The sequence below is a fragment of the Pleurodeles waltl genome, chromosome 5 (genome assembly GCF_031143425.1).
Source record: "Pleurodeles waltl isolate 20211129_DDA chromosome 5, aPleWal1.hap1.20221129, whole genome shotgun sequence".
Taxonomy (NCBI): Eukaryota; Metazoa; Chordata; class Amphibia; order Caudata; family Salamandridae; genus Pleurodeles; species Pleurodeles waltl.
In genome coordinates, this window is record NC_090444.1 from 1718102531 (window position 1) to 1718126141 (window position 23611).

At 44.2% G+C, this 23611-nt stretch overlaps 1 protein-coding gene across 1 annotated transcript in view; it reads right to left on the bottom strand.

Moving 5' to 3' along the window:
• ANKRD66 (ankyrin repeat domain 66) overlaps window positions 1–17515 on the bottom strand; it is a 60209-nt gene extending 42694 nt beyond the window's left edge. The window contains exon 1 of the mRNA XM_069236076.1: window positions 17307–17515. The gene's annotated coding sequence lies outside the window, so the exon portion shown is untranslated. The remainder of the gene's footprint in view (window positions 1–17306) is intronic.
• Between the last annotated feature and the right edge of the window lie 6096 nt (window positions 17516–23611).

A 23611-nucleotide genomic window follows, 5' to 3' on the forward strand; every position in this document is an offset into this window, starting at 1 on the left:
GCAATATAGAGCTTCTTTCATCCCAGTTATTTTTTTAATGATTTTGCCAGTCACTTGTGGACGTTTCTGGGCTGCTTTAGTTCCAAAAGCATTTTGTTAATGGCTTATTTTAAAAAGCCGAATTTATAGCAGCAGTTTATGTCTGACAGCTAGAAAATGAGCACTAGACATCCAATAACAGGAGAGCTTCAGAAGCTCTTGACCAATCATTGGCAAGGAGTATACCCAGGGGAGGTAATACCCGATAAGAAGGTCTATGATTACGAAGAGGGCATCCAAAATGAATATGGTGAGCCCAGCAAAATAAATTTGCTTTTCAAGTTAGCAATTCTGAACCTCTGCCCTCTAATGCGTAGAAACTGAAATCACCCAGAGTAGGTAACCCAGGAACAAAGCAGTACATGAAAAATTGATGAGTTCAGACAAGAAGGAAGGTGTGGGTGGAGCTTTCTGGGCTGCTCGCAGAATGTAAATTAGGCAGCCAGGCACCTCGATCGCCTGTGACATTGACATTTAAGCAATCACTTTAAAGCCAGAGAAAAAAACAGCATCTGACATTTGATCTCGGTCTGAGAGGATGCAGAGTAACATCTCAAGCTGCTGACTTTGGAACTGGAGAAGCGGGTTTGAGTCTTGGGGTCGGCTCTCCTGTGCTTACAAAAAGAAAGGAGATCGTAAACAAAATACAACAATGGCGAAACCCCAAAAAAGGCCGATTGAAAACAAAATACGGAACAGAAACAAAATGACAAATGCTGATACTTACGTTTATTACCACTAAGGCAATTGTTGCTGAACTTCCGTTGGTTAAACGTGTACAGGAAGAAAAGCTGACATTTTGAAAACATGGGCAGAAACAATTGAAAAAATAGTGCGCTTTAACATACCTCATGCAGAAAAGAGCAAGACTACAAGTAATAGAGCCATGCTCCATTGGAAGGGTCGACACACAAAAAGGAGTGACATATAACAAATATTGACCACAGAGCAGCAAGCCTTTGTGAAGGACACACAAAGCAACAAATTAAAAGTGATGAGTGGGCTCTAAACCCACAGAGCAGATACAGCATGTCTCAAAGAGACGACGCATGCGCTGACTAGGCGAGACCTAAAGAAGTGTACTTCAAATAAAGAGAAAACATTGTGTCTGGCGCCATCTAGTGGTGTAGCCAAACAATGAGTCTTATTATTAAGTCTGCCGTTAGCCAAGACCTCTTGATTTTACTGAAATTGATGAGTAATATATATAAGCTTAAAATGGCTTTCAGACAGCTCTCTTCATCCATTGGGCTGTCGTTGTGTCATTCACATTTTTCTTCCAACCTTTACAGAAGGCAGCATAGGGCAGTGGGTCAACCTACTTCAGTTACTGGCTACCTTCACTTTGAGTGACTGCAATTAGCCCTTTCACAAGGAGCACATTTGTACACAAGGTAATCCCCCTCCAGGGACAGTGTTTTTTCATTTTTATTTTATTACTACTTCAGTGCTATCTTTGTGTGTGGAGTCTGATGTGATGGTATGATGCTTTCAACCAGATATGAGCACAGGTCACATTCCAGCTTTATCAGTTTATGTCTCCTACTAAAGTGCCTTTAAATTCCTTTGGACTGGTCCAGTTGCAGCTGGTGTAGTTTGAAAGTGGTAAGTAAGATCAATCAATGAAATTTGGCATGTGAGCATAGCAAGTGAGCTGGACATTTCCAAGGGATGTTCAGTGGTGTTCATACCCCCCAAAACTTGGAATAAATTATGTATTTTCCAGCACAATTTCTATAATAAATTGACAATGAATGTTGTTACTGGCATTTCTAAATTATACTTAATAAAATATTACATAAAATTTCTAGTCTGTCAATCTAATTTGAGCTACCCAAGGGTGTGGACACCAGGCAAGAGGGTTTGGGATCTCCCCCTTTTGGGTAAAATGTGAACAAGACAAAGAAACTCACCTAATGGCGGAATGGCACAACATAAATCAGGAAACCTGGGCCAATCCCAGTTTTTCTGCTTGTCCAAACTGTGCGATACTAGAGTATTGATGGACTTACTTCACTGTGCCTCCTTTTCCTCTACCATCACATTTAAGAGTACTTTGAGGTGCACTATTCAAAAATCTCTCTTAAAGACATTGTATTAGACTATAATGTTGCTTTATATATGATGACAACCTAGGCAACATATAAGGTGCACATGATAACTGACTTATCTCTCCATTTGTTGCTGGCATTATTGCGAGGGAGGAGGGGGTCATGAATGTTTTATATTTGAAAATATCCATCTGTAGAGAATTGCACAACATTCAACCAGGAAACCTGCCACCTAGCCCAGCTTCCTCGCATGACCAAATTGTGCCATCCTAGGCAATTGCCTTATTTGACTCTACCTCTTTGCCCTTAATAATTACAATTCCCTTATTTCACTGTCCCTCTTTGTCTTTTCTCATCACATCGAATCAAATGTGATGACAAAAAAGAGCACAACTCAATCATGTGCACTGAAGCAGCAATGACTGGCATACTGCCGAGATGTATAGGGCTTAAACCTAAAGCGCCCAGGGGTGACATAAAAAAAGTGACATCACTGTGCATCATCAAGGGGTAGTTCCTGAAGACCCTTAAAATGGCAGGCCCGGGCTGGATGCTGGTAAGCCCTTAACTTGCTTAAATAAAGTACTTGAAGCCACGGACATGCGCTCTTGCGCATGTACTTGTAAATAGTTCTGGCTAAAGTAAAGGTCATAGAGCGACAGCCAGAAACTGACATTATATTGTCAACTTTAACACTAATTTTAAAAGTGCTACTTTAAAAATTTGTGTTAAGGAGAGCAATACATTGACCTGTACGATGATGCAGAAAATTGGAAGGGTGTGGCTCCGAAGCCCTAAGAAAGCAGCCGCCCCGGACTGGCCTGCAGTTATCTGACTGCTGCTATTGCACAGCACACCTTTCTTAGCTTGCACACAATGAAGGAGATTTAGAATTGCACTCCTGTATGTCATGCTTGTATGTATTTTAATTTAAGACTACAGTTGTACTTGTAAACTAGATTAGTCTGTATGATCTGCACGTCTGGCTTTCTAGTTAGCTTTCGGTGCTTTCCTATGAAGTGCTTTTAAAACATTTAACTGTTATATTACTAATTAATCCTGTGCCATATATTCCACTTTCCTGTTCCTATCTATCTACCGGTTTATCTCTCTACTTCACTATCTAAGCACATCTATCTATCTATCTATCTATCTATCTATCTATCTATCTATCTATCTATCTATCTATCTATCTATCTATCTCACCTGACAGCCTTTGGTGTGGTCTTCCTCCAAACATTTTGCATTCCTATTTGCAGTTTGAGTTTTCACTTAATTTCAGTTTGTATGCTCTATAAATTCCTTACATATTGTCACTATATTACGCCTAACCACTTTCTGCCAAACTGCCAGAGGGCTAAGCACACATTAATTTGGTGACGTTTGTCGTTCTAGTGACAGGGGGTGTGGTTGCTGCTAGAGCAGGGTTTTTACTCCCTCAATACCCAATCTATCTATTTATCTATCTATCTATCTATCTATCTATCTATCTATCTATCTATTCACACAATTCTCTCTGTCTTTGCAAATCTCTCTGTTTATCTACCTTTTCAACACTCTCTATGTAGCTATCTTTTCAACTCTCTGTAACTATTTGTATGAAAGGTTTACAAAAACATTACAACATTTTGTATAGAAATGGCAAGAGGCTGGCAGCCAGCCCAGACTGATTGCCATTTTTTAGGTTTCGTGCTAGCCGATAGCCTTTGATTTTACTAAAATTCGGTGTATAATAGTTTGTTTTATGGTTTTATTCCAGGCAGACTTCATCCTTTAGTCTGTGGTTGTCTCATTCACTTTTTTCTTCCTCCCACTGCAATTTACACAATGGCGCAGTGAGTCAGCGCACTTCATCCATTGGCTGACTTCAGAGTGAATTACGGCAGTTTACCCTTTCGCAAGGCGCACACACACACACACAGTAGTTCCTCTTAGTGCCAGGGGGTGCTATGGCAATGTGCTCTTTTTTTGAGAGCAATGAAAACATGTTTGCCTTTAGCCACTTTTTTTTTTTGATTGACTAGGGCTCAGCAGCTCCTCCAACAATAACGTTTTGCATAAACCATGACAAAGAACAAACTTGCCAAAGCCAAAAGGCTGGTTGTCAACACCAGACCTATTGGTAATGTCAATGCTTGTTAATACAGAGGGCAGGCTTGCTTTCAAATAAAAACCTATAAATAAATGTTGTTGGAGGACGGTGGGACACTGGAAAGCACGGGGGCCTACAGCATAATTCCCCTTCTGCTTTCCTCTTGCGTGACTCAGACAGAAAGGGGTGGGCAGGTGCGGTACTTCGCCTCTGACTACATTTCCTGCCTGGAGTCATTCGTGATATTAGAGGGTGCATACCCACTCCCATTATAACAGATTTTTCTGTAAACCCCGGGCCACTTAAAATTGCCCAAAACTGTCCCACCCGCACTAATACCGTTCAGGGCATATGTATACATATAAAGGCATATATCAAGGTCTCCCGTCACTTTCCCTTACACCAAATTCATGTACTCTGAGTTCAAAGAATATTTTATTGTCACCCAGCCACAGAACATAAACACTTAGGGCCTGGTTTATACTTTTTTAGCGCCGCATTTACGTCATTATTTGACGCAAAAGCGGCGCAAACTTACAAAATTCAATTATATTTTGTAAGTTTACACCGCTTTTGCGTCAGAAAATGATGCAAATGCGGTGCTAAAAAAGTATAAATCAGGCCCTTAAAGTGCTAGAACAACTGAACTCCATGGTCACCCTTCATGTCACACGTGACTCTCACAGGCTTAAGGGTGGACCAGGACACAATAGCTGGAACACATCATCACGATGACTGAGATCATGTAGAAAACTCTAAAACCATGTGAAAACACCCATCAGAAAAAAAAACAATGTACTAAGAGGCCATGATAATGGTATGTTATGCAAATGCTGATGACATAATACATTGTACAATAAATGATACTTTGCAAAAAGTATTTTCTGTGTCTACGAATGAATTGTGCTGGTGTATAAAATACGCATACACATAAATACACATAAATAAACTATATAGAGTTGAAGTCATTTAAAGATGACATAACACATTATACAATAAATGATACTTTGCAAAAAGTATTTTCTGTGTCTACGAATGAGTTGTGCTGGTCTATTAAATACACATAAATAAACTATATAGAGTTGAAGTCATTTAAAGATATATACCTAACCCCAGGGCTGGTGGCGCCCTGTGCGACAGTCTTTTTTGGCACCCCGCACCCCATGACCACCTTCTCGGATTCCCTCACTACCACCCAGCAAATGTGCCCCTCATCTCTCCATAGTCCCCCTTTCACATACATACATTTGTTATAAAGCGCTTGTAAACACTGGCTTTACTAATCCACTCAGCTATCCACATAAAATATCATTCTTTTCTTTGCAGCAGACATATTAACCCTCTACCTACTTAATGGTGAGTCAAAGCTGCCGCTAGACAAACCTCTGATCTCTCCCTCTAGCATGAACATTAATCACAAGAGGTATCTTGACATTTTAATTGCGTCTTGAAGGCAGGACGCACAATGAACTTTTCAGCAGTTTCGTAAGTTATTGCTAAACACAGCGCCCCCCTGAGGTCAGCACCCGGTGCGGCCCCACCACTCGCACCACCCTAAAACCGGCCCTGCCTAACCCTCATTTTTTTTGACACACTATTCTGTCCCACTATATTTTTGATTTACATATGCTGTCTAAACATGGTCACCCACACCACCAGCAGAGGAGAGGAGTGCTGGTGCTGCATTTACAAGTGAAAGTTGGATGGAATAGGGAGGAAAGCAAAGGATGCTGTACTTTTAGGTAACATTCGTCAGACTACAAGCTGCTTCGTGGATCCTGCAATTACTTGAAACACTATCCCTGTTTACAACTGCAAGCAAGATGTGCGAAATTCCTCTCATTTGGACACCCTGATGTATGAAATTATAACAGTTGGGAAGATTCTCATAAGGGGGTAACTGGTCTACAGCACTAATGAGTAACTAAAGAAATTAATGTAAGCAATGTTCTTCTCATATGAAAATCTGTATAATGAGTAGGATTATATCCCACTAGAATCAGAGTCTTCAACAGCTGAGCTGAATACAGAATGATCAATGAACTCAGAACTGCTTAGTGCTATCTAGAGATCTTCATTCTTTCCTATCTTTGGAATGTATTAAGCTCAGGAGGACTTAGAAAATGGATTGTGCAAGAACAGAACCAATCTAGAAGAACCCAATGGCGAATTCCTAAAGAAGGGAACCTACAAAAGAAGGGGACAGAGCCCAGTCCATGGTGGAGTATCCAGTGAGGGCTGGAGCTACTACCCACCCTTCCGTGGCTGAAGAATCAGGTTGACAGGGGAAAAAGATGACCACCTGTGGAGGCCAGGAGCTGAGTTCTTAGAGTGGTGCAGATGGTGTATCACGTCGGTTGTTGGGTTGCAGATGGTTGGTGGTGTAGGAGAACCACCAACAAGCCTTAGCAAATGCAAGAGGAGCAAAAGAAGAGTTGCAAGGCTGAAAAGGACCAGCAAGGTCCAGGGGACTTGACCCTAGGAGGGGAGTCTAGGCTGACCCTCAGCAGTTGGGAGAGCCAAAAGAAGCAATCACAGCCCCTACAGGGAACCCACTGGCAGCAGGCACAGTAAGTCGCAGTGAGGCCCAGTCAGCACACCTGAAGAGGAGTCCCATGTCGCTGGAGCAGCAGAGAGGAGACCGTGCTTGGCAGGAACAAGTCCTGGGGGCCAGGGCTACTCACAGCCTGATGATCCCTTGGAGCAGGAGGCAACTTGGTAACTGCAAGAATTGCAGTGCACAGGGGTACTGTCAGGCAAGGACAGGCAAGGGCTCACCGTCTCCCACGTTGGACAGCAGGTAGAGGGGACCAAGGGGACTACTCCAGACCACCACATGTGATGCAGGATCCATGCAGTTCCAGAGGAGAGCAGATTCACACAGCCAGATGTCGTTGCTGTAGGTGCCTAAAGATGCAAGGGAGTGACTCCTTCACTCCAAGGGAGATCCCTTCTTGCTTCTTGGTGCAGACTGAATACTCGCTGACTCCAGAGGATGCACAGCTGGGGAAATGTTGCAGTTGCTAGAAAGAGCCAGAGAAACAATGTTGCAAGTCGAGGTTGTCTCGGATGTTGCAGTCTTGTCAGTTCCTGAAGAGTCCAGTTGCAGTTCCAGTGGCCAGAAGTCAAAGTAAACGATGCAGAGGAGTCCTAGTGGAGTCTTGCAATCAGAACTGGGGACCCACCAACAAGGGAGTCCCTAAATAACCCTAAAAGGGGACTTGGTGACCTAGCAAGGTGACCATATATCAGGAGGTGTCTGTGACATCACCTGCCTGACCTGGCCATTCAGATGCTACAAGGGGCCTCTGCACATCTTGGTTTCAAGTTGGCAGAATCAGGTGGCCACCTGGAGGAGCTCTGGGCACCACCTCTGGGGTGGTGATGGGCAGGGGAGTGGTCACTCCCCTTTCATGTGTACAGTTTCGCGCCAGAGCAGTGCCTTAACTGGTGCAATCTGGTTTATGCAAGGAGGGCACCAAATGTGCCCTTCAAAGCAAACTGGTGGCTTCTGGAGGCAACCCTCCCTAGCCATCTAACACCTGTTTCCAAGGGAGAGGTTGTTGCCTCCCTCTCCACAGAAAATCCTTTCTACTGCCTTCCTGTAGGAAAGTACCATCTTGCCTGGCACGTTACCCCCATTTTTACTTGTGTGTCAGTTTGTTTTGTGTCACTGGGATCCTGCTAGCCAGGACCCCAGTGCTCATAGATTGTGGCCTATATGTGTTACCTGTGTGGTGCCCACTGTATCACTGAGGGTCTGCTAACCAGAACCTCAGTGTTTATGTTCTCTCTGCTTTTAAAATTGTCACTGCAGGCTAGGGACATGTTGACCAATTCTGATTGGCATACTGGAACACCCTTATAATTCCCTAGTATATGGTACCTAGGTACCCAGGGTATTAGGGTTCCAGGCGATCCCCATGGGCTGCAGCATTTCTTTTGCCACCCATAGGGAGCTCAGACAATTCTTACACAGGCCTGCCATTGCAGCCTGAGTGAAATAACGTCCACGTCATTTCAAAGCCATTATCAGGGCCATTTCCCCGGACTTTGTGAGTGCAGGGACACCATTACATGCGTGCACTACATATAGGTCAATACCTAAATGTAGCTTCACAATGGTAACTCTGAATATGGCCATGTAACATGTCTAAGATCATAGAATTATCCCTGCATGCCAAATCTGGTATTGTGGTGCCAATCCCATGCATCCCCGGGGCTCCAGCATGGACCCGGGGTACTGCCAAACTATCTCTCTGGGGTTTTCACTGCAGCTACCGCTGCTGCCAACCCTCAGACAGGCTTCTGCCCTCCTGGGGTCTGGGCAGCCCAGTCCCAGGAAGGCAGAACAAAGGATTTTCTCTGAGAGAGGGTGTTACACCGTCTCCCTTTGGAAATAGGTGTTAAGGGCCTAAGATGAGTAGCCTCTCCTGGCCTCTGGGGATGCTTTGAAGGGCACACATGGTGCCCTCCTTGCATAAACCAGCCTACATCGGTTCAGAGATCCCCCAGCCCCTGCTCTGGCATGAAACTGGACAAATGAAAGGGGAGTGACCACTCCCCTGTCCATCACCACCCCAGGAGTGGTGCCCAGAGCTCTTCCAGTGTGTCCCAGACGTCTGCCATCTTGAATGCAGAGGTGTGAGGGCACAATGGAGGCCTCCGAGTGGCCAGTGCCGGCAGGTGACGTCAGAGACCCCTCCTGATAGGTGCTTACCTGATTAGGTGGCCAATCCTCCTCTGAGAGCTATTTAGGGTCACTCCTATGGGTTTCTCTTCAGATAACAAATGCATGAGCTCACCAAAGTTCCTCTGCATCTCTCTCTTTGACTTCTGCCAAGGATCGACTGCTGCTCCAGGACACCTGCAAAACCACAACAAAGTAGCAAGATGACTACCAGCAACATTGTAGCGCCTAATCCTGCTGGCTTTCTTGACTGTTTCCTGGTGGTGCATGCTCTGAGGGCTGTCTGCCTTCACCCTGCACTGGAAGCCAAGAAGAAATCTCCCATGAGTCAATTGAATCTTCCCCCTGCTAACGCAGGCACCAAACTTCTGCTTCTCTGGTCCTCTGGGTCATCTCTAATCTTGACGAGCGTGGTCCCTGGAATACAGGAGCTGGATCCAAGTGACCCCGACAGTCCGGTGGTCCTTCTGTCCAAATTTGGTGGCGATAAGTCCTTGCCTTCCCACGCCAGACAGTAATCCTGTGTACTGCGAGAACTGCAGCTGCTAGGGCTTCTGTGCACTTTTGCAAGGAATCCTTTATGAAGAGCATAGCCCAGGTCCCCAGCACTCCGTCCTGCATTGTTCAACTCGCTGAGCTGATCACTGGCTTTGTGGGACCCTCCTTTGTAGTGTTGAGACAACCGCCGTGCTCAGATTTCTTGCACGCTTGTTCAAGTGCTTCTGCAGGTGCTGCCTGCTTCTGCAGGGGCTCTCTGTGCTGCTGAGCGCCCCCTCTGTCTCCTCCTCCAAGGGGCGACCTCCTGGTCCTTCCTGGGCCCATGCAGCACCTATTATCTTCAAACAAGTCCTTTGCAGCTAGCAAGGCTTGTTTGTGGTCTTTCTCCATGGAAACAACTCTGCATCCTCCAGCACACCATAGGACATCTTCTGGGCAAAGGAGAAGTTCCTGGCATCTTCCGTTGTTGCAGAATCTTCAGCTTCTTCCACCCAGAGGCAGCCATTTTGCACCTTCATCCGGGGTTTAGTGCGCTTCTGCCCCCCCTGGACACTTGCGTGACTATTGGACTTGGTCCCCTTCCTTTACAGGTCCTCAGGTCCAGGAATCCGTCTTCAGTACTTTGCAATCAGTTGTTGCCTTTGCAGAATCTCCTATCACGATGTTAGTGTGATTCTGTGGAAGTAGGGTAACTTTACTCCTACTTTTCAGGGTCTTGGGCTGGGGTATCTTGGACACCCTTAGTGTTTTCTTACACTCCCAGCGGCCCTCTACACACTACACTATGCCTGGGGTCCATTCGTGGTTCGCAATCCACTTTTAGAGTATTTGGTTTGTGTTTCCCCTAGGCCTATTGCATCCTATTGTGTGCTACAGTGTTTGCACTACTTTTGTAAATGTTTACTTACCTGATTTTGGTTTGTGTGTATATTTTGTGTATTTTATTTTCTTAAGGGAGTATATCCTCTGAGATATTTCTGACACATTGTCACTAAAATAAAGTACCTTTGTTTTTAGTAACTCTGAGTATTGTGTTTCTTATGATATAGTGCTATATGATATAAGTGGTATAGTAGGAGCTTTGCATGTCTAGCCTAAGCTGCTAGAACACTACTAATCTACTAATAAGGGATAACTGGACCTGGCACAAGGTGTAAGTACCATCAGGTACCCACTATAAGCCAGGCCAGCGTCCCACACTTCCCCTGCTAGAGATGGTCAAGCAGCATGAGGGCAGAAACCTGTCTGAGGGTGGCAGCAGGGCGGGCTGCCTGGAAAACCCTAGAAGACTGGTAGGAGCAATACTGGGGGTCTCCTCTAAGGAGCCCGCAGAGTGCATGGAATCATACAACCAAAACTGGCAACAGTATTGGTGTATGATTTCGATATGTCTGCTATGAAACATGCCCAGGTTCGGAGTTACCATTATGTAGCTGGACACCTGTGTACAGTACACAGGTAAAATGACTTCCCCGCACTTACGAAGTCCAGTGCAATGGAACTGGAGTTCGCAGGGGCACCTCTGCTTTTGTAGGAGTGCCCTCACACAAAGGGACCTGCACCCTGTCCTCTGGGCTAGAAGGGCCTGCCATAGGGGTGACTTACAGTGACCTTGTGCAGTGGCCTTTGATGAAAGGGTGTATGCATCTTTGCATGCAAGCTGCAATAGCAGGCCTGCAGACACATTTTGAATGGGCTCCCATGGGTGGCAGAATACATGTTGCAGCCCATGGGGAACCCCTGGTGCCCCAAAGCTCTGGGTACCTAAGTACCATACACTAGGGACTTATAAGGGGGTGCCAGTATGCCAATTATGGAGTTTAGAAAGTCCTAGGCAACCAAATTTAGAGGGAGAGAGCACAATCACTAGGGCCCTGGTTAGCAGGATCCCAGTGAAGAGTCTAAGCATACTGATAGCAGGAAAACGTGGGGGTAACCATGCCAAAAAGAGGGCACTTTCCTACATGGTTCATAACATGTATGGTTTGAGTTTTGTCCTGCACAGCAGTCAGCCCCGCTCCTGCCAAATGGCAAGGGGCTGGCCAACTACATTGTGTGAGAAAGGGCAATCAAGTTGTTTATGTCAGGAATGATGGAGTAAAAATATGGATCTACTAAGGGAAACACAACAAGAGGAGACACTCATTCAGAGCGTACAAATATCAAATATTGTGGCAAGAAAATGGCACATCTAAATGCCAAAATGTTATAAGACAATGGTGTCATTTTGGCATGGTTTACTCCTTTGTTTTCTTTCAGGGTTGCCATTGCACAGAAGAGATGGGAAATAGAGTACCATAAACTTTGTTTAATATGTTTCATAGTTGCTGTCAATTCTCATGGCTCTGTCATGTGGAGAAGTGGGAAAATACAAGTTTATTCCATGCAGATTTTAAAATTTTGCCTGCTTCACTTAAACTGTGCAAGGACCTGGATGTCTTCAGGGGTGATTAGTGTGCTATACAAATAGACATAACATAACAGCAGTCAGCCTAGTGTAATGCTTACTTCATATGTGGCAAGAATAAAACATAATCCATGTTTATTTTGAAAAGTTCTTTCAGAACTATAAATATGCCTAATTTTCATGACGATGGCGGCTAAGTCTAACATTTGACTGGTAATTTTTAAAGTCAATCATATTTTGACAAATAAGGGACAACGACAATCACTTCACATCGTCCACATCATGTTCCTGGGCACATGCTATACAACATGTGATAAATGCTGGCTCATATAAAAAACCAAATCAATCAAATGTTTACTCGGTTATAATAAACCATAAATTGTTCATCCAACACAAGTAGAACAACAATTACTACAGCCACATAAGTAAAGCAGCTAAAGGTTTGACTATAGGTGCATAGGATCCCTTGAAGGACCCCACAAAAAATATGCAACCCTATAATTACCTATGTGACATTAAAAAAGGAACCATATTACAACTAACCGTGTGTGCTCCTCCATGTATAGGCGTAATAGGTCTGGTGTTAGCCAAGACCTCTTCATTTCAATAAATCAGTCAGCATTTTTCATCCACTTCTCTGTTGTTGTGTCACTAACATGTTTCTTCTACCCACTACTGCATGGGGAACAGGGTCAGCCAACTTCTAAAACAGGCTACCTCAGTCAGAGTGACAGCATCCTGCATGATGTGCATATCTGCCCAAAGGTTAGACCCTGTAAGAGCGAGGGACTATTGGCCTAATGGGAGCTTTTTCATTAATAAAACATGTGCCTTTTAATTTTTTTTTCAGTTTGCGGGGGCCCTGCTTCTCTGCTGATACTTCTACCTGTCCACTTGCAAATCTTCTTCATCGGTTTTCTACAAAAATGATTTAAAATGGCTGACCATGCAGGCTCATGCATCCACACACACAGGCAGATATTTTTCAGTTTTTTTTTAATTTTTACGAAACCATAAAAAAATCCCACCCATGCATGTGCATACATAGGTGGTAATCTTTCAGTACTTTTCTAAAGAAGTAAAAACAAGCATTTGCAATGCAAAGTGTCTTGCATTTGCTTGAGTTAGAGCTACTAGTGTTGTAAACTCCTAACCGGACTTTTCTTGCCACATAAATTGAAAGAAAAAAACAAGCGCTATTGCGCTATGTAAAAGCCCGCTCGATCATGCTGCATGGAAAATAAAAAGATAAAGTAGTGCAGAAACCAGGCTGAAAACATGGAGCCTCGTATGTTTTCAGTAGTTGGCTGGTGCACTCGAGGAGGGCTAAACACCAGAAAAGGCATGAAGTATGCATGTCTTTCACTAAGAAAATCAAGCGGAGTTAAGGAGGCAAACTGAGACTGATTGGGGGCGAACTGATTTGATGGGCATGTGACCGGCAAATATCGATAAGTATAGGGTTGTTAAGATACAAAGCGATGTATGACACAAATGTACCAATGTGAATCACACATCCAGGGTCTTTAACCTCATGGGAGATATTGCGAATTATGACAACCTCAGAACCTCTAATTGCTTGTAACAGAGATATGACACAATGATTTATGGCCCTCATAAAAGCAGCGCAAACATGCTGTAAACTAATGCTAATATAACTGCGGGCAACATTTCCCAAACAAAATAACCGACTGTTGTACTATGTAAAGTCTTTGCAGGAATGCGCAGTCTGGAGTGGTTTGGGGCAAAGGCCTGCGACCGTAGGAAGCTCAAGGGGCCAGAGCGGAAACCCCGCCGAGGTCCCCTAGCAAAATCGCGCCGGATGGGGCGCGCAAACAAAGAAAGGGCGGGGGACTGGAAGTGGTCTCCACACAAAGTAAATCACCCTGTCCCCCCCTTTCGGCCCCGCCACGAGTTGGGCACAGGGCGGAAGAGGAAAGGGTGGGCACGGAAGGAACCAATGGCCCAATGGGACCAATGCATTTTTCAAATTTCCCCACCATGCCCCAAAGGCAGAAGTGGGGCTTAAAAGCGGGCTGCCCGGCACGGAACCCCTTTTCGTATCCAGGGCAGCCAGTCAGCGACACAAGAAGGACACCCACCCACCCACACCTAACGCTAGGCACCCAGATTGTCGCAGGCTGGGTGAAAGGACAAGGTAATGGAGGTGGAAAATAGAGATAAAGGACAACAAAGGCCACACCCAACACAGCGGGGTGGCAGGGCTACTTACCTTGGAATGCTTCACGGCAGAGTAAGGCATTCGGGAGAGGTACACGGAAATACGGCACTCGCAGCCCGGGTCCGCCGGAGAGCTGGACACAAGGACTAAACAAGGTAGCGAGGTAAGCCTAAAAGGAAATGAGAACCCTCCTACATAAAAAGGACTAACGCCAAAGGTCTAAAACATGAGACTGATTGAGGGTGAATTGATTGATGGGCATGTAACCGGCAAATATCGATAAGTATAGGGTTGTTAAGATACAAAGCAATGTATGACACAAATGTACCAATGTGAATCACACATCTAGGGTCTTTAACCTCATGGGAGATATCTCGAATTATGACAACCTCAGAACCTCTAATTGCTTGTAACAGTGATATCACACAATGATTTATGGCCCTCATAAAAGCAGAGCAAAAATGCTATAAACCAACGCTAATAAAACTGCGGCCAACATTTCCCAAACAAAATAACCGACTGTTGTACTATGTAAAGTCATTGCGGGAATGGGCCGTCTGGAGGGGTTTTGGGTGAAGACCCGCGACCGTATGGAGCTCGAGGGGCCGGAGCAGAAACCCCACCGAGGTCCCCGAGCAAAAGCCCCATAGATGGGGCACGCAAACAACGAAAGGGCGGGGGACCGGAAGTGGTCTCTCTGCAAAGTAAATCAACCCTGCCCCCGTTTTCGGCCCCGCTGTGAGTTGGGCGGAAGCGGAAAGGGTTAATCTAGTAAATCCTGACACTCTGACCCGCTGGGCTGTCCTACGAATAGGAAATCGTCTAAGTAGTGCAGCTTCCCACCCTTTGGGTGTTGTTTGTGTAATGCACATTCCAGGAATGTGCTGAATTATTTGAAATATGCACAGGAAATGGGGCCTCCCATTGGCAGCGCCTTGTCGAAATAAGTTTCCCCCTCAAATTTGAATCCCAGGAGATGGTAGCTCTCAGGGTGGACGGGGAGAAGCCTTAAAGCTGATTCTGTGTCTGCTTTCGCCATCAGCACACCCCGCCCTTTTGTGCATAGTAAATCTACTGCGGCTTCCACTGTAGCGTACCCCACCGCGCAGTGGACCGGGTCAATGCCATTGTTTACCAATTTGCCCTCGGGGTAGGACAGGTGGTGAATAAGCCTAAATTTGCCCTGATCTTTTTTGGGGACCTCTCCCAGGGGTGAAATGATTAGGACAGGCAGGATGGGGCCCTGAAGAGGGCCTTCCACCCTCCCCAGCTCCTTCTCCTTGTTGCTTTTTTCCCTTACTGTTTTGGGGTATTCATTAGCAGAGCGCAGGTTCATGGGTTCTGACTTGTGAGTTCTCAAACTAGAAGGTATTCTAAAACCTTGTTCGAAGCCTTCACATATTAATCTTGCGTCCCCTTTGTTGTCATATTCATTGGCCAGTTACCTCAATCTGCCTGTGTTCATGGGGGATCTAGCCAACTCCACTTCTCTCCCCAGCCAGGCTACCGTGCTGGTGTGACTATTTAAAAAAAAATCTTTCTCCCTCTTGAGGTTGCTTCCTCCCCTTCTCCTATAATCTGCTGCGGGATGCCCCCCCCCCCGCATGAGGTGCACACATGTCTGAATTTGCAGGCTGCACCCCAGGTGCACTCGTTCTTGTCAAAATTGTAGCATACTGCTGTCGTTGCCTTCCCATCTTGTGGCCCCTTCCACTGTGTGTATTGCTGCCTCTTGTAGAAGGGCTTCACCTTCTCGTGTCTTCCTTTCTGGTAGCTCCCGCGAAAGTGCTGTTCGCCCTTGTTCGCCCAGCTCTTGGCCTCTCTTGCTATCATCATTTTGTGCATGTAACCCACTACATCTTCCTCATCCCATTCTATCGCTGGGTGGGCTTGCATTTTTGCTGTTTGATGTTGTAATCTAGCCATGCATCCCCTGTAAATTGAATCTGTGCCTCGTGTATTTTAGATTTGTAGAGCCATAAATCTTTTGCACAATGTGAGAATTTTGATAACTATTATACATGCCATGATTCTAAAGGCATCCAGCCCGTTGTCAAAATTCCTCTCTTTCCTTACTCTGTTTGTCTCTCTCCTCTCTTCCTCTTTCTTGTCCGCCGTGGTCAAACCTAGGCCCTCGACTTGAATCTCTAGTAGCGTGAATATGTCGATAAATTCCCTACGCCATATTCGTTCTTTCACAGCTAATGGTATCATGCTTGCCAGCCGTGGTGCTCTTGCTACCATGTAAGGGCTCCCTAGGCTCCCTCCTTTTGTATGCCTCCGGGGCCAGACCGTCAGCTGATGGGCTGTGCCGCCTGCGCGCATTCTTATCTGAGTCAGTGCCCCACACCTGGGTTGGTAGTGCCATGGCGCTTGTGGATGCTGCCTCCTCCTCCCCATTGTCAGGTGATGGGCATTGTGCACGTGGCCCTTCTGCTCTGATTGCCTGGGACCCCTTACCCAGGGTGTCACTGGTGGGTGGGTCCCCCTTGGATACTGTGCCCCCGGACCCTTTTGCTTTGCACGCTCCCCCAGCATTCGCAAATAATAATGGCGCCATTGATTTTAAACATTCTTGAACAATCATGCGGATTTGCTCACCATTATTCACCTTTGCTCTCTTGCTCGACACCGGGCCTCTTGAATCCATTTAAAGCCACTCCCTGCCCCTTCAGCTCACTGTAGCAGCTTTTCACTTTCTACCTTTGTGACGCTTTTTCGTTTTTTCTCTTCCTCCATCTTTCCCATATGTTTCTTTTGCTCATAGTAAATGCCTGAGGCAGAAAAATAAGTGCCGGCCCTCAAAAATAAGTGCCAGTGCTCTGCACCGGAAACAACAAGCACAAATTAAGCACTGGGAGCGCTGTACATGAGCATCAGTACACAAGGACACCTTCATGTTTGGCAGGCACGGGGAGACTGTGGTTTGCCCAGAATCACAAGATTTTAAGCAGACGCCGAGACCCGAGCTTCGTTTCCGAGCTCCAAAGTCGGCAGCTCGGCACATTGGTTGCATTGGTAATGCACTGAGGTGAAAACAAATCACAGGGGTTGAAAACAGCAACAAGGGTATCAGTTGATATTTCCTGCTGCGCCCAAACGATGAACCTATTAAATATTCCTATTCATGCCACAATATTTAGAAATAAGTGCTTCTGTATTCTCTGACAATCTGCAACGGTTCAGTACAAGCGTTTCTTCCATGGAGCATTTATCAGGCGACACAACAGCATAAAAACCATACACTAAACAAAATCTTAAAAATATTCCCATGTGATTTTATCCCCCAAAAACCATGCAAATGCCGTATTAGTTAAATAATGAACTAAATGCAGTGTAAGCATCACCTCTGCCTCCTGGTCGTATGCCCTGGTTTCCGCGGAGAAGGGAGCCTCGTGCTCAAAATTAATTTCTTCAGCTGTTTTTTTTCCTTAATCAGCTGAAACGGAACCGCCTTGAAAGCAAAAAACAGTGCTGCATTTCTCAAATTCTGTTTGCTGAAGGCAGGGGGTCAGCGGTCTCACAGCTCCACGCTCTTGTGCACGTTTGTTGTGGCTTGTCACCATGGAAACGGGCTCCTCCCACAAGCAAGCAACAAAAGGTTCAGCAGACACAATCTCAGGAAAGAAGTTTTCGATTTGGAAATCTCTGAGATTTGTGAAGTATGTCTGAACAATGATTAATGCTGTATTTTATAATGCAAACAACAAGCCCAGATACTAGTCCTCAGCTCCCAGGGTCTGTAAATACAACTGAAAAGCATCAGCCAAGGGCAATGGGCTCTTTTGCATCTTTTTTGGCTGATTAGGTACGGCACCAATCTGACTTTGCCTCCAACATAGTTTCATAATTCACTTTTTTGAAAGTGGAGAAAAAGTAAATTCGTGACATACTTTTATTTAAAAACAAAAACAAATGTAGTATATTTATTTTGCTCAGTTTTTGCCTTGGTATATATGAACTAAAGCACGCGCTCTTTTGTACCATTTGCAGTATTTATGCAAGAAGCAAAACAGCACAAAAGATTGGTCTCTCGATTTCTGCACCAACGCAATTTCCTCTACTTCTGGACCAGTGCAATACATGTTATGTGCCCGGAGTGATATTCTGAAAGCTTCTCGGAAAGGTGCAGCTTCAAATTCTTGCAACTCATGTGATGATAATCAGGTGTGCAACGTCCATCGGCCTGAAAGGACTTTAGCCCAGCCAATGATGCATCTTAAAACACTCTGTACCCAAGTATTTGAAGCTTCCAAAAGGTACAGTGCAGGAGTAATATGCAGCCCATCCTCTTGTTAAATAAACAGTCCCAAGCTTCCGCCTGGTAGGAAGCCTGACAACTAATAAATGCCTCAGAGCACACTCTTTGATCTGTTTTTCTACTCTTCCTTTGTCTTCTTTATTTATTTACTTCTTCCTTTCTGTCTCTTTCTTTCTCATTATTTTCCTTTGGTTCTTTCTCGCTCCTTTTTCTTGGTCTCCTTTCTGTCGCTCTCTATCCTTTCCTTGTTTGCTTATGTGTTTATTTAATTCTCTACATCAATCCTTCTATTTTCTTTTTCTTCTTTCCCCATTATTTGCTTCCTTTGCTCCAGTCTCACTTTCTCCTTGTGCATTGCTTCCTTCTCTCTTCTTTTCCTTTGTTTCATCCCTTCTTCCCTTTCCTTCTCACCTCTGTACCTTTGTTTAATCTCTTTACTTTGCATTCTTGCTTCTTTTATTTCTTGCTACCCTTCCTTCATTACCCTCTTTCTCTCATTGCTTCCTCCCCTGGTACCCTTGCTCCTAATCCATCCTTTCCTTACCTCATTTCTTGTTTCCATCCTCACCATGAATCATTTCTTCTTCTCTTCCTTTAATTCCTCCATCTTTTCTGCCCATCCTACCTTTCTTCCGTATATGCTTCACTCCTGTATTTTCCTTTCTGCACATCCTCTGTTTCTTTCTTTCTTACTCTTCTCCTCCTGTTCCTGTCCTTCATTTATTTCGCCCTCTTTACCTTCTTTATCCTTTCTCTCTTACCATTTTCTTTCTCTCCTTCCTCTGTCTTTATCTCCCTTTTCTTAAATACGACTAAACTTCCCAATTTAATCTTCTTATTCATTAATTTGTTCTGCATTAGTGGCTCATAGGTTTTCCCATATGCATCAAGATGGAGGGACGTGTGTAGATATGTTTTCTTGTAGAGCACTGTGCAATCTCCATGCACCTCTCAGATTCCCCTAGGGACCATAAAACTCTTGCCTATGAAACATATACCGTTCCTGCCACCAGTAATTCTTAATCTCGAGTCATTAAGGTTGGGCCTGTTTCTGGTTAACAACCAAAGGACTCCATGGCAATTAGCTAGATGAGTGGTGTCTTTGTGGCCCTAGCTTATATATTCAAAGCACTGTCCTCCAATGTATTGCATGAGAGACATCATAGACCCCAGTGAAACACTTATCTCTAAGAAGCAGTTCACAAGTAAGAACAAATGGACAAAACTGTTTTTTTGGAGACCCCACAAGTAAACTTTCAATCTACAGCTCTTGTGAAATTGATGATCTGTGCCCACTGCATCAGGACTGGGTGCTCTAAAAAGGCAGAGGTGAAGTTGCCTGCCCTTTATGAATCCTTATCTAACACATATAAGGGTGTAGCTCAGGATACGTTCCATTGATCAGAAGTAGCTCTCACTATAGAAATGGTTGGAGACCTCTATTCTAGACTATCCCACCATGTAGTTGCAGAACTCCTGCTTCAGGCACATTTTTGCTCAGAAACAGGGCTTGGTGGTAGCGCCATGCAATGAACAGGTGATGCCCTAACATACACCAGCCACATGAGGTCAAATCTCAGCTGTACTGTGGTGGTGTGCATCTTTAGCAGCTATGCCAGAGGCACCTGCTATTCCACCTGTGGCAGCTAATTCTTCAGTGTCTATCTGGAGACCTCTGGGCAGCATCATAGCAGCATGTGTATCATCGTGTATGAGGTTCCTGTGCCACCTTGATTCCTGACGGCAATTTTCCATCATCTTGATTTCATTTTCTTCCTGCTTCAGTTTGTTTCTAGTGCATTGCTGTTTACTGGTGGATTTTGCTGGAGTGTTCCCCAAATTAAGGGAAGAAATAATGGTATAACCCATCTATTGAACCAAATTTCTTCCTGCTATGGCCCAGCAGACTCCAGTATGTTGGTAACACAAACCTTTTAGCACACTATGATTAGTCTAATTTATCCAAAGCTTTTTTCCATGTTTCTGTTTTAACCCCATCTCTTTAGCTGAATGTCAGTTTGATGTGTTTACTATTCTTTCCGGATGTCCTCTGCTATACTACTACTGCCCATACCCCTAAGAGGTCTTAATTTATCATTCCTTTGCCTCACACACGAGCGCTACTGCATATGTAAAAACTCAGAAGTGTTTAAGTTGTACCAGTTGATCTTCATGCATAATTGCCAAGCATCGTTGCAAAGGTTATTACAATTTAACATTCTTCTGTTGCTAGTGATATGGTGCAGATTTGGGTATTGTTTTGCCCTGTACTTCAGTCAAATGTCAATAGGACTAGAGGTGACTTCACACCATTCGATTAGAAGTGGCATCACACACCAATTGACCACCAATCTGACCATACGGTTTGGCCCTTTGATCCACACTTAAGCATTCAAGAGCCTCCTAAGTACTATCCAAAGGCTACCTGGCGTCAACAAACTCAGAAAGAAAACTGGGCTTTTGGAGCTGTGTTCACTTGCCTATCTTGCACAAACCTTTGTAAGCCATGAGACCAATGGTAGCAATGGCATTGCCAGGGTATGAAATTGCCTTTCTAATGTAGCTGCTTCTACTACATTTACATCTGATTGATGTCAGTGTGCGCTGTGAGGACACCATGAATATTCACACCTGGCCCGTTTCTGTGATCCATGTGACACTAGTAGCCAAATCTATCTATCTAAAAGTGTTGCATTTCAGGCTGTAGCAGTGACCAAGCAAATAAAAGCCATGGGTATTTGATGGGAGGTTGAACCACGGGTCGGCCTGTGGTACCATGGAGTACAGTCTCCACAGTCTACGTGGTACAGAGCAAGGACATAAAGGATCCTTTCTCCTGAACGCGAGAGTAGTCTTGCATACTAACATCATAGAGTGCAAAGAGTGCACAGATTCTCTGCTGTGGAGTGCAGTATGAGCAAAACAATACTTAGAGGAATGTGCTTATACAACAATATTTGATATAGATTTTCCAGTATGTTCTTTTGAAGAGGATGCCTAAATACCTTATAAAAGTTGTTTTTAAGGTAGAAGCCAATGCGACTTGCTCAGTGTATTTACGAATGCACCATCGATTGTAGCTGACACAAGAACATGACATTTCAAATCCTGCTCTGTCTGCTGGCCCAGTGTGTTTAATAAAACATCATTTTCCATGCATTTGTTTACACCTTCTTTAGGAAAACACTTAACCCCTGTAAAAAATCTACAGCTCACACCAATTTTAGTGGCCCTTGATGCATCATTTACGAAATATTGCTCAGAAAAGTCATTTTCACTCTAGGTCTGAAGATGTCTCTGCCCCCACAGTTCGAAGTGTTAATCCCCTCATCCCCCAAAGCTTGGATCTAGTTGCACCCCCGAGAACACATGCCAAAAAACTGAGAACACGGAGGAGAAAGTGGGTCCACGGAACTCACAGAGTTTCACTCCATGGAATTCCGCAGAGTTACACAAAAACTCCACTAGGTTCCACTGAGTTCCATGAGTGGACGGAAATAGGTATTTTGCACTGATTTGTAGAACCAAGAGCTTGTTTCGCACTGAGAAATCAGAGCAAACAGCACCACACGGCACGCCAGAGGGTGATGCTGCTTGAGTTGGTTTTCGCTTGGTGCTCGATTAGATTTTCTCATTTCACCGGGTGCCCGCCTAACGCCCGAAAATCGTGCTCAGGGATGCCAATTCTCACTCATGGTCAAAAAACTTACAGTTGGTGAGCCATGCTTGGGAAAAAACTCCACCACACAGCGGTCGATGGAATTTGGTCAGAACTCCAGTGGCCAAAACTCCGCAAACTCCACTCGTGGAGTTAAATTTATTGCCCATCCCAACTCTTAAGGAAGGGCTAATATGCAACTTGTTTTATTTTTTCAAAAAGTTGTGTTGCCCCCAAAGTTTGACTAGATGGGCTATACAAAGGACCTTAAATCTGGATAGATAGATAGATAGATAGATAGATAGATAGATAGATAGATAGATAGATAGATAGATAGATAGATAGATAGATAGATAGATAGATAGATAGATAGATAGATAGATGTTTACCATCAATAGTCTTTGGTGACCCATACAAACTACAAGGCTGAAGCTCAAATGGGTTATAAAATAAATGTCACTGGAACCCCAAGATGGCAATGCAGGACCATATAACACATTACTTGTTATGTATTTTTTATCTTACAAGATATAGTAATTGATTTTAGCACTCTTTAGAAAGATTTAGAACGTTTGAGCATCATCCATTGAATATTCATTGTTTGCCTGAGACTGCAGACATGCCCTTCAATGTTTTGAGAAAAGTGTGTTTCATTGGGGACAATGTGCTAATACTAAAAATGTATTTTAGGCAAAAATGTATATAATTATGTCAAATGTTAAATGTAAATATGATTACAAAAATGAATTCTAAAATGTGCTTTTCTTTTGTAGCATATTGACATCTTAGAGCAGATTTAACAAAACATATATTTATATATAGAAATAAAATAAAGTGTAATGGGGTACAGTGTAACTTTTTGTTGACAGGGTTCTGTATTTACAATATGCAATTTTACACATTGGTGAGGATTTATTGGCAGATACTTACACCAAGGATGGGCCTGCAAGGATGTGTTTATCAGGTGTGCTGATTAACGGTCTGGGGCAGGTGTCTCCACAAGTAGTTCATGAGCTACCAGTAGCTCTCCAGTGCCCTGTGAGTAGCTCTCCCATGTGCAGCCCAAGCTACTACTAGAGGATCTTTTGCTTGGTTGAAGTATTATATGTATAAAAATATTAAAAAGTATAAATTTCAAATGTAAATGTGTGTATTTTCAGTACTTATAAGGTGTTTGGAGAAAAATGGTTGAATACTCAAAATGCATTTAAAACTATTATTTGAGTTGGAGAGATTTATCGCTCACATTATTGCCTTGGTGCCAGGGGCGTTGCAGCTATGTCTGTTATGTATTACCCATTTAGTGACATTCCAAATTGATAATGTTTTTTATTTTATCACTGGCGACCCCACCTAATGCATTGTGATCACTGCTGACAATCTTGCAGGATGTAGTCACTACTATATCACTAACATTAGTAGCTCAGGATGATTTTCAAACATAAGTTGCTCTTGTTACAGAAAAGTTTGGAGACCCCCCCTGGTCTAGGGGCAGCACTGTCATTGTGAAAGCATTAACCTCTTAGCTGCTGGGCTTCCCCCTCCCCCCAGTGCTGAGCCCTTTTTTGGCTATTTGGGGTGGTTCGCACTTAGGCCTTCAAAACTTTTTTTCCACCTAAGCTATCCACGCCAAATTTGCGTCCTTTTTTTCCAACATCCTAGGGAGTCTGACGGTACCCAGAGTTAGTGGTTTCCCCTGGAGGAGACCAAGAAATTAGCCAAAATACAGTGAA